The sequence below is a fragment of the Phaethon lepturus genome, unplaced genomic scaffold (assembly GCF_000687285.1).
Source record: "Phaethon lepturus isolate BGI_N335 unplaced genomic scaffold, ASM68728v1 scaffold15908, whole genome shotgun sequence".
NCBI lineage: Eukaryota > Metazoa > Chordata > Aves > Phaethontiformes > Phaethontidae > Phaethon > Phaethon lepturus.
Window position 1 is genome coordinate 7,977 of NW_010557080.1, and position 6,750 is coordinate 14,726.

The following is a 6,750-nucleotide window of genomic DNA, read 5'->3' on the forward strand; positions in this document are numbered from 1 at the left end:
ACCCACCAGCTGTAAAACAAGTGCCTGCAGGTGCATTTCAAGGCAGCATTTAAAATAGGGTTAAACGCAGGGGTACAGGAGAGTGAGGGACAGGCTGGCAAGGTGCTGGGATGGCTTGGCCAGGGACACCGTGGCATCATCCCAGCCGCTTTTATAAAGTGGTTTTAAACTGCTAAGAGGAGTGGGTGAATAAATCTGCTCTGGGGGAGAGGCAGGCACTAAGCCACCTCCCGAGTGCTGTGTTTGCTCCCTGCCCCCAGCTGCTACTTCCCTAGCAGGTTTGGTTAGGACCTGGAGGTGACACCATGGTGGGATGCCAGCAGAGCAGGACAGCCTTCGGGCTTGTCCTGGTTTCAGCCAGGATAGAGTTGGTTTTCTTCACAGAAGCTAGTGTGAGGCTATGTTTTGGATTTGGGATGAGAAACTGTTGATAACGTGCTGATGTTTTGGGTTGTTGCTAAGTAGCCCCGGCTTCTCGTCCTGGCCTGCTAGCAAGAAGGCGGGGGGTGCACGGGAAGCTGGGAGGGGACACAGCCAGGACAGCTGACCCAGGCTGGCCAAAGAGATATTCCCTACCATACGACGTCATGCCCAGTACATAAACTGGAGTTAGCCGGGGGGTGGAAATCGCTGCTCGGGGACGGGCTATCGATCGCCGGGTGGTGAACAATTGCTGTATTGGGCATCACTTGTCCTTGTACATTCCTTTGTCGGTATTATTATTGTTGTTATCATTGTTGTTTCCTTCTCTCTTGCTGTCCTATTAAACTGTTTTTATCTCAACCCACGAGTTTTTCCCCAATTCTCTCCCCTGTCCCACTGGGGGAAGAGGGAGTGAGCGAGCGGCTGCGTGGTGCTTAGTTGCCGGCTGGGGCTAAACCACGACAGGGCTCTTGCTCTTTCTCTTTGCTCTAATAAAGATCTTGTCCAGTGTTAGAAGACAGTGGTTCTTTACTGCTGCCACACAACAGGAGCCCCATGGCTATGTTTTATTAGTAAATTAAGGAGGATCATAGGATGTTTCCCAGCAGACTTCCTTTACTTTCCAGTGAAATGCATTTGGTGCAATTGCACGATCAGCTGCTGCAGTTCAGCTAGACCGCTAATAAAACCACAACTGTTTTGCAAGAAAGGAATTTAGCTCCCCAATACCTGGCAATGCCCAAAGCAAGCTCAAAGAGCAGAGAGCAAATGTGTTCTTTGCTTGAGGCTGATCTCCCCCTGCAGCAGCCTCTCCCCATCCTGTCCTGCCTGGAGCTGCTGAGTTTTAAGGCTGCCAGCAGGACAGAGGTGCTTGCTCTCAACAGACCTTAGAGGGTTCGGTTTCCTGCTGGAAACTGGAAATCCTGGAATTGCCTAAGTTGGTTCTGACAGTGGTTTCTTTGGAAAGTCCCTGTAAGCAGGGAGGGAGCTGAAGTGTCTTCTTAAGAAGTGAAGCCTAACAGCAAGCCAGTGAGGTACGCTGGGTGGTGGGAACCCAGCCTTGGGCACTAGCAGGATCTGTGCATGTACAAGCAGAAAGAAAACTGCTGCAATAATACCGCGTTTAACACTGACTCTTGATTCTCACGCACTGAACGTGAGGCTGGTGGCAGCTCTGCTGGGCAGCCTGTCCTGGATCCCATATCCTGGGGGGCCGTTCTACTCCCCCCCAATCCCATGTGCGCTGCTGGCTGCTCCCTGACCCCTCACACTCCAGTCTCCTAAGGCAGCCCTAAGCATCTCGCATGGAAGAGGCAGAAAGGCCAAGCTCATTGATACTTCTCCTCCTCTATATACTTTTCCAGCCTCCAACTATTTTCTGCTCAAGGGGGTTTCCTGACCTTGGTGTGTTTAACTCTTCAGTGGCTATCAGATCTCCTCCCTTGGTTTGCGCAGGCCTTCCCCGGCAGCAAGGATGCACGGCTGCTATGTGCAGAGCCACCTCCTGCACGCTGTGAGCCTTCCCATGGTGTCCCATCTGGGACCAGTCCCTGACCAGTCAGCCCCTGCCCATCCTCTCCAGGCCTCTCTGGATTTTATAGACCTCCGTCATATCCCCCTCCAGGGACTGATTTTCCCCATATGCAACAGCTTCGTGTTGACCTTACCAACCTCCCCTGCTTCCCACCATTTACCCGTGTGTTCTTCCATGCCAAAACCTTTCTTCTTCTCCTATGGCTGCTCTGCTCCCTTGGAGGCCTTTGCTGAGATACTTGGTCAAAAGTGGACCTCGGAGTAACGTAGAAAGCTATGAAGCCTTGTTGGTCAACCAAAAGCAAGATATTCTTAAGAAAACAGCAATGGTTGGGAAAAAAACACAGGCCGATGTGGTTGCCAGAAGCAACAGCTGGGAACTACTCTTGGAGAGCCATGCTACTGGAAAGTAATCTGAGTGCCGATCAAGAAGCATTTGCAATTGAGTACTTGCACTGACGAGTTGTTCGCCAGCTAATTACTGGCGGTTACCAGTAGGCTTTGTTGACTTCGCTATAAAAATGACACAGCTTGATAAGAGCTGATCTGTTGTCCAAAGTGACGGAAGTTGTGCTCCCATAAACCCAGAACTCCCAGTTGCCAGGTAGCTTCTCACCCAGCTCCAGTTCTGCCTGTTCTGCTCCCTCCTCTCCATATTGGCCACATCCACTCGCCTGTCATGGAAATTTGTGTCCCTGAACTTTACATCCAAGTAAGCACGGTCATAGCCTGAGGGAGGACCAGGGCAAAATAAAGCTAATGTTGGTTCCAGTCAACAGCTTGTTTTGCAAAAAACCCAAATCACACCTCCTGCCATGCTGGTCTTGGGCATGAAGTCAGGCAAAATAGACTACAGAGTGCCAATCTCACTGCTTCCCTGTGCACATCTGGATTTCCTGCCTTTGACCAAATACATCTGGGTCATCACACCCCTCTTAAAACAGCAAGTGTCTTCCAGCTGTTTTTAATTTCCTCATCCCATGGACCTGGGCTGGTCTCCTGGGCTGGCAGCAGAGAGGGACTTGCTCCCTTGGATGGGGGGAGATCTTTTCATAAGAAGGAATTATTGCTGGGCTGCGTTCAAGTCTGCTCCTGCTCACTTATTCAGGGCCTTGTTTGTCCATACCTGACAGCATCTCAAGCTGCTTGTTTTAGTTAGATTCAATGTAATGTTCCTACAAGTGATCTTACCAGGCAACGTCTTGCACCAAGCTCCATCTGCACGGGGAACCCTCCTGCCTTAACTGGGAGCTTCCCTCCTTTTGCCACTGCATCTTCTCATTTCTATCTGGTCCCGACCCTCTGCAGGAGGTAGAAACAGCCTGCCGGGCCCCGGGGCCCAGGTCAGCACAGAAACAGCTTCCCCTCCTGTTCAGAAGAGACATTTGGCTGCATTTTTGCTCATGGCAGGATATGATAACTTCAGGCCATCGCAGCAAATTGCCCCTGTTGCTATGGCTAGTCACATGAAAGTCCCTTCTGCCTTCATCCAATGCCTTTCTAGACTGCCTGGTTTTGTAGATGTGCTACAAAAGCCCCACTCTACATTTAGTCCTGAATTTGAATCCTGATAAAGGATCTGGATAGAAAAGGGTGGTAGCTCTGCAGTACCAGCATGAGGCAGCACTGTCGGCAGGGAAGACACTCGGACCATAGTTCAGAGGAGAAGGATTATGGCCTCAGCTTTACTGCCACCCTCCCATGTAATGTTGAACTAAGCAAGGTTCAGCTAGAACCTCTGTTCCCAAGCTGTAAAACGGTGGTTATACTTTTGGACCTGAGATAGGGTGTAAAGGTTAAAAAAAAACCAACTTGGTGTCATACGCTACTGAGGAACTATACAAATCTCAAAGGAAAGCATTTCAGTTGCAGTGTTGAGGTTCCTCAGCTCACATGCATTCCCATGGCAGGCAGGCTGCCCTGGACCTTCGGTGGGGTGAGCCTCTGAAAACTGAGACCTGCATAAAACCAAGAAAGCTGATAGAAAGGGGCAACTCAGAAGTGCAAAAGGCTGGTAGATAACATGGGGGCATGCAATGCTTGCTGCTAACGTGCAGGTAACATGGTGATCATGGTGATTCTTTAGAGGGGAACATATACTACCAGGGACTGTACGCAGAGAACAAAACACAAATCTTCTGGCTGGGTTAAACAGTAACGCTCTTTGAAATTAAAAAAAAAAAAAAAGGAACTTTCAAATGGACAGTCATTGCCAAGCAAGGAAAAGAAAAAATAGGCACGTTTAATAATAAAATCCATAATAAAACATATGAGAAGAAAAAGATTTAGAGGAGCAAACCTAGAGAGAGCATAAAAAACTGCTAACAGAAATTTTCAAATGTGTTTGAAGTAGGAACTCGGTGGGGGGTAAGGAGGCCAATAAATAACTGATGGAAGTGTAAGAAGGACAACCAAGGCAGGGCAGGGTAGAAAGGCTGAATGGATTATTGGTACAGGTGTTCACTTCAGACATGGTCAGGGAGGTCCTCTCATGGCAGCCACTCTTTGCAGTCTGAAGAATGTTATCAAAGTTGTCAAAAGAGGAAATTTTAGAAAAAAACAGCTAAATAATCTGTGGCAAATGACCAGCCCAGATGGCATTCACACTGAGTTAAAGGAAACTAAAGAAGACATTTTATTAAACTTCTAAGGAGTATGTAAACTATTACTTAAAGCAGCCTCGGCACCAAAGGACTGCGTTATGGCAATTATGTCCATCTTAAGAGGGATCCTTGCACAGCCTGGGGAAACACATGTCACTAGGTTTGATTTCGGCATCAGGCAAGTCAGTAGAAACAAAGAACAGAATTTGCAGATGATGTCGGAGACGAATGAAAGATTCTAGGGGGGCAGGTCAGTAGGAGACAACACAATCAGAAAAAGATTGATGAACCTGGATTTAGTGGTCAAGAAGATGAAGAAGTAGTTGTACTTAAGCAGTAAACCATGAAGACTGAGTTGTTCTTTTACTCTTGAAAAATGTAACTGTCATGAGATCAGCAGAATCCACAGTAACTAGGGTAGAGGTAAAGGTGGCAGGGGGAGATCGCGACCACCGACTCAGTTGAGGGACTATGCAAATTACCCCCGCCCCTTTCTAGGAGCATGCACGATAATTTAAATATGTGCAACCAATAATAATCACCGTGGCAATTACTAGCCAATGAATGTAAATTTGGGAGGTTCTCTATTGTTTTCGCTAATCGTGCAGTGGGATAAACATGTGGTGATTCCTTTGTGTGGTGTGCTAGCTTTGTGGAATACCACCTCGCACCCATATCTGTGCAAATATGCTATAAGTAAAATACCTCTACTCTGTGTGTATATTGGAGCGTTGCACATCGGGTATACGATCCCACTTTCGGGACAACACAGACACACAGATAAATATGAGAAAAGTCAATACAGCTTTTGTAGTGGGCATGCCTGACATCCGTGATTGATGGCGTCAATAAGCGCATAAATGTAGTGAGCTGGTCTGGACCTTGTGCTTGTGTTTGCAAAAGGCTTTTGATAAGATTCTTGCACCAAGGCCCTTAAGAAACGCCATTCTCATGGGATAAGAGAGATTTCACCCACAGGCTGGAACAAAGAGGTGCAATAAGTTGACAGTGGTCACAGCAGAGTGAAGGTATCAGCAGGCACTGACAAAGATCAGTGCTGTTTGACGCAGTGATCTTGGGAAAAGGGGTGAATAATGAAGTTATAAAGTTTGTCGATGGCACAAAATTACTCAGAATAATAAAAACTGAAGTTGACTGTGTAGAGCTGCAGAAGGAGCTCATGATACTGACTGAGCGATAAAATGGTTTTTGAACTTCAGAGTTGAAAAATACAATGTAGTGTACATGGGAAAAACTATTTTAACCATAAATACCCAGCAATGCTCTCTTAACTAGCTGATACATTTTAGGAAGGAAGCACTGGTGTCCTTGCTGTCGTGAGTGAGCTCTTTACTTGTCGGATTCTCATCCTCTTCTAACCACGGGCTGCAAGACCCACAGCACCACTAACCCCAGCAACTTCCCAATTAGGGCATTCGTTTAAAGAGGGTCAATAACATTTAACTGGTCCCTATCACCCCGGCGGTGTCAGGTCTGAACCACGCCGGGGGCCAAGCTCGCGCCGGGGACACGCACCTATTTCCTATGCCGGGATGCCGGGAAACCCTCCCCTCTGGTGCAAGGTGCTGCCGCCTCCTCCCCAAACATCTTGGCAGGAGTCCAACTAAGGAAACACCGTTGATTTTACCACGAGGTATTTACAACCCCATAAAAGAGCAGGAAATTAGGATGGCAAATTAAGGAGGAAATTATTTCTCTGCAAAACAGCTGCAGGGGGGAAAAAAGCCTCCGCATGCACGGTCCTGGCGCCGCTCCGCAACCCCCCACAGGGGACCAGCCCTGCGAAAGGGACTTTGCAAACCGGAGATGGGGGATGAGCAAACCCGTCCTGGGGTTTTAATTTCCCTTGGAGGGGTCTGCAGCAGCACTGGAGTTCTCTGGAGGGCTTTTTGGAGCAATAAAGGGTGAAATCACCGGTCCAGCCGCTTGGCCCTGATGGGAGTGGGTGGGACAGGCGGGGGCATCCAGTGGCAGCGCCGGCATGGGGTGCACGGCTGCTCCCCGCACGCCCCGGCCCCCCTTGCAGATCAGAGACACCGATTCCTCCCCCAGCCCTGCAAGGACTCGACCTTGAGGAGAAGGAGCTGTGGCATTGAGAAGCTGGTAAACAGCTGGACACCTGCAGGGCTCAGCCTTGAGGAGAAGGAGCTGTGGTAAACAACTAAGAGGA